The 5000-nt window shown below is 60.4% G+C and overlaps 1 pseudogene; it reads left to right on the top strand.

Annotated features, from left to right (window-relative positions):
- Window positions 1-5000, top strand: part of LOC123743349 (protein kinase C beta type-like) — a 139974-nt pseudogene that overhangs the window by 115998 nt on the left and 18976 nt on the right.

Genomic DNA, 5000 nt, shown 5'->3' with positions numbered 1-5000 from the left:
GTGATGTGTTGGTGGTGTGACTGAGTCAGTAGGTGATGATGTGTTGGTGGTGTGACTGAGTCAGTAGGTGATGTTGATGTGTTGGTGGTGTGACTGAGTCAGTAGGTGATGTGTTGGTGGTGTGACTGAGTCAGTTGGTGATGTGTGGTGGTGCGAGTCAGTAGGTGATGATGTTGGTGGTGTGACTGAGTCAGTAGGTGATGTGTTGGTGGTGTGACTGAGTCAGTTGGTGATGATGTGGTGGTGTGACTGAGTCAGTAGGTGGGATGTGTTGGTGGTGTGACTGAGTCTGTCTGTTTTTAACCCTTATGTTACCAGGTAAATTGACTGAGAACACATTCTAATTTACAGCAACGACCTGGGGAGCAGTTACAGGGGAGAGGAGGGGGATGAATGAGCCAATTGGAAGCTGGGGATGATTAGGTGGCTGTTATGGTATGAGGGTTCGAGATGAACATTTTCTTCCCTCCCTCCCTCCCTCTCTCTCTCTGTCTCTCTTTCTCTCTCCCCCTCTCCTTCCCTCCCTCCCTCCCTATTTCTCTGTCTCTCTTTCTCTCCCCCTCTCTCCCTCCCTCTCTCTGTCTATCTCTTTCTCTCTCCCCCTCTCCTTCCCTCCCTCCTTCCTCTCTGTCGATCTCTTTCTCTCTCTCTCCCCTCTCCTTCCTTCCTTCCTTCCCTCTCTGTCGATCTCTTTCTCTCTCCCCCTCTCCTTCCCCGTCTCTCTCTCTCTCTCTCTCTCCCCCCCTCTCTCTCTCTCCAGGACAGGTTATATTTTGTGATGGAGTATATCAACGGAGGAGACCTCATGTATCAGATCCAGCATGTCGGCAAGTTTAAGGAACCTCACGCTGTGTGAGTACACACACACACACACACACACACACCACACCACACACACACACACACACACCACACCACACCACACACACACACACAACACACACACACACACACACACACACACACACACCACACCACACCACACACACACCACACACACACACACACACACACCACACCCCACACACACACACACACACACACACACCCACACACACCCTGTGTGAGTTTCCGGAGTATATCTTCCTGTTCCCAGATCGAACCCATTAATCAAATCAAAGTTTTTTTGTTTGTCCAATAAAAATAAAACGTTATTAGTCACATGACTGAATTCAACCTTACCGTGAAATCTTCACTTCCAAGCCCTTTAACCAACCGAGTCAGTGGGGGGGGGTACCGGTACCGAGTCAGTGTGGGGGAGTACTGGTACCGAGTCAGTGTGGGGGGGTACTGGTACCGAGTCAGTGTGGGGGAGTACTGGTACCGAGTCAGTGTGGGGGGGGGTACTGGTACCGAGTCAGTGTGGGGGAGTACTGGTACCGAGTCAGTGTGGGGGAGTACCGGTACCGAGTCAGTGTGGGGGAGTACTGGTACCGAGTCAGTGTGGGGGGGGTACTGGTACCGAGTCAGTGTGGGGGAGTACTGGTACCGAGTCAGTGTGGGGGGGTACCGGTACCGAGTCAGTGTGGGGGAGTACTGGTACCGAGTCAGTGTGGGGGGTACTGGTACCGAGTCAGTGTGGGGAGTACTGGTACCGAGTCAGTGGGGGGAGTACCGGTACCGAGTCAGTGTGGGGGAGTACTGGTACCGAGTCAGTGGGGGGGAGTACTGGTACCGAGTCAGTGTGGGGGAGTACTGGTACCGAGTCAGTGTGGGGGGGTACCGGTACCGAGTAGTGGGGGGAGTACCGGTCCGGAGTCAGTGTGGGGGGTACTGGTACCGAGTCAGTGTGGGGGGGTACGGTACCGAGTCAGTGGGGGAGTACGGTACCGAGTCAGTGGGGGGGAGTACCGGTACCGAGTCAGTGGGGGGTACTGGTACCGAGTCAGTGTGGGGGGTACTGGTACCGAGTCAGTGTGGGGGAGTACTGGTACCGAGTCAGTGTGGGGGAAGTACTGGTACCGAGTCAGTGTGGGGGGAGTACTGGTACCGAGTCAGTGTGGGGGGGGTACTGGTACCGAGTCAGTGTGGGGAGTACTGGTACCGAGTCAGTGTGGGGCGGTACTGGTACCGAGTCAGTGTGGGGAGTACTGGTACCGAGTCAGTGGGGGAGTACTGGTACCGAGTCAGTGTGGGGGAGTACTGGTACCGAGTCAGTGTGGGGGGGTACTGGTACCGAGTCAGTGTAGGGGGGGAGTACCGGTACCGAGTCAGTTGGGGGAGTACCGGTACCGAGTCAGTGGGGGGGAGTACTGGTACCGGGTCAGTGGGGGGAGTACTGGTACCGAGTCAGTGGGGGGCGGTACCGAGTCAGTGGGGGGTACGGTACCGAGTCAGTGGGGGGAGTACCGGTACCGAGTCAGTGGGGGGTGGTACCGAGTCAGTGGGGGGTACGGTACCGAGTCAGTGTGGGGGAGTACGGTACCGAGTCAGTGGGGGGAATACCGGTACCGAGTCAGTGGGGGAGTACGGTACCGAGTCAGTGGGGGGGAGTACCGGTACCGAGTCAGTGGGGGGAGTACCGGTACCGAGTCAGTGGGGGGGTACCGGTACCGAGTCAGTGTGGGGGAGTACCGGTACCGAGTCAGTGGGGGGCGGTACCGAGTCAGTGGGGGGTACCGGTACTGAGTCAGTGGGGGGAGTACCGGTACCGAGTCAGTGGGGGGTGGTACCGAGTCAGTGGGGGGTACCGGTACCGAGTCAGTGGGGGGTGGTACCGAGTCAGTGGGGGGAGTACGGTACCGAGTCAGTGGGGGCGTGGTACCGGTACCGAGTCAGTGTGGGGGGTACCGGTGCCGAGTCAGTGTGGGGGAGTACTGGTACCGAGTCAGTGTGGGGGGTACTGGTACCGAGTCAGTGTGGGGGAGTACTGGTACCGAGTCAGTGTGGGGGAGTCCGGTACCGAGTCAGTGTGGGGGAGTACTGGTACCGAGTCAGTGTGGGGGGGGTACTGGTACCGAGTCAGTGTGGGGGAGTACTGGTACCGAGTCAGTGGGGGGAGTACCGGTACCGAGTCAGTGTGGGGGAGTACTGGTACCGAGTCAGTGGGGGGGAGTACCGGTACCGAGTCAGTGTGGGGGAGTACTGGTACCGAGTCAGTGTGGGGGGGTACTGGTACCGAGTCAGTGTGGGGGGAGTACTGGTACCGAGTCAGTGTGGGGGGGGTACCGGTACCGAGTCAGTGGGGGGGAGTACTGGTACCGAGTCAGTGTGGGGGGTACGGTACCGAGTCAGTGTGGGGGGAGTACGGTACCGAGTCAGTGGGGGGGTACTGGTACCGAGTCAGTGTGGGGGGTACCGGTACCGAGTCAGTGTGGGGGAGTACTGGTACCGAGTCAGTGTGGGGGGGGTACCGGTACCGAGTCAGTGTGGGGAGTACTGGTACCGAGTCAGTGTGGGGGAGTACTGGTACCGAGTCAGTGTGGGGGGGGTACGGTACCGAGTCAGTGGGGGGGGTACCGGTACCGAGTCAGTGGGGGGAGTACCGGTCCCGAGTCAGTGTGGGGGTGGTACGGTACCGAGTCAGTGGGGGGAGTACGGTACGAGTCAGTGGGGGATGTACGGTACCGAGTCAGTGGGGGGAGTACTGGTACCGAGTCAGTGTGGGGGAGTACTGGTACCGAGTCAGTGGGGGGCGGTACCGAGTCAGTGGGGGGAGTACGGTACCGAGTCAGTGGGGGGGGGAGTACGGTACCGAGTCAGTGGGGGGGAGTACCGGTACCGAGTCAGTGGGGGGAGTACCGGTACCGAGTCAGTGGGGGGAGTACCGGTACCGAGTCAGTGGGGGGGGAACGGTACCGAGTCAGTGGGGGGTACCGGTACTGAGTCAGTGGGGGGAGTACCGGTACCGAGTCAGTGGGGGGGTTACCGGTACCGAGTCAGTGGGGGGGGAGTACCGGTACCGAGTCAGTGGGGGGGAGTACCGGTACCGAGTCAGTGGGGGGTACCGGTACCGAGTCAGTGTGGGGGAGTACCGGTACCGAGTCAGTGGGGAAGCGGTACCGAGTCAGTGGGGGGTACCGGTACTGAGTCAGTGGGGGGAGTACCGGTACCGAGTCAGTGGGGGGTTACGGTACCGAGTCAGTGGAGGGGGGAGTACCGGTACCGAGTCAGTGGGGGGGAGTACGGTACCGAGTCAGTGGGGGGGGTACGGTACCGAGTCAGTGTGGGGGAGTACCGGTACCGAGTCAGTGGGGGGCTGACCGAGTCAGTGGGGGTACCGGTACTGAGTCAGTGGGGGGGAGTACCGGTACCGAGTCAGTGGGGGGGAGTAGCGGTACCGAGTCAGTGGGAGGTACCGAGTCAGTGGGGGGTACGGTACCGAGTCAGTGGGGGGAGTACCGGTACCGAGTCAGTGGGGGAGTACCGGTACCGAGTCAGTGGGGGGTGGTACCGAGTCAGTGGGGGGAGTACCGGTACCGAGTCAGTGGGGGGGTGGTACCGAGTCAGTGGGGGGAGTACCGGTACCGAGTCAGTGGGGGGTGGTACCGAGTCAGTGGGGGTACGGTACCGAGTCAGTGTGGGGGGAGTACCGGTACGAGTCAGTGGGGGCGGTACCGAGTCAGTGGGGGAGTACTGGTACCGAGTCAGTGTGGGGGGGAGTACTGGTACCGAGTCAGTGTGGGGGAGTACCGGTACCGAGTCAGTGGAGGGGGAGTACGGTACCGAGTCAGTGGGGGATGTTACCGGTACCGAGTCAGTGGGGGGAGTACGGTACCGAGTCAGTGGGGGGCGGTACCGAGTCAGTGGGGGGTACCGGTACCGAGTCAGTGGGGGGAGTACCGGTACCGGGTCAGTGGGGGGTTACCGGTACCGAGTCAGTTTGGGTGGGAGTACCGGTACCGAGTCAGTGGGGGGGCGGTACCGAGTCAGTGGGGGGGGTACGGTACCGAGTCAGTGGGGGTGCACGGTACCGAGTCAGTGGGGGGTGGTACCGAGTCAGTGGGGGGGTACCGGTACCGAGTCAGTGGGGGGGTACGGTACACGAGTCAGTGGGGGAG

The sequence above is a fragment of the Salmo salar genome, chromosome ssa06 (assembly GCF_905237065.1).
Source record: "Salmo salar chromosome ssa06, Ssal_v3.1, whole genome shotgun sequence".
NCBI classification, from domain to species: Eukaryota; Metazoa; Chordata; class Actinopteri; order Salmoniformes; family Salmonidae; genus Salmo; species Salmo salar.
The sequence above is the reverse complement of the archived record's forward strand: the minus strand, read 5'-3'. Positions and strand labels throughout refer to the sequence as shown.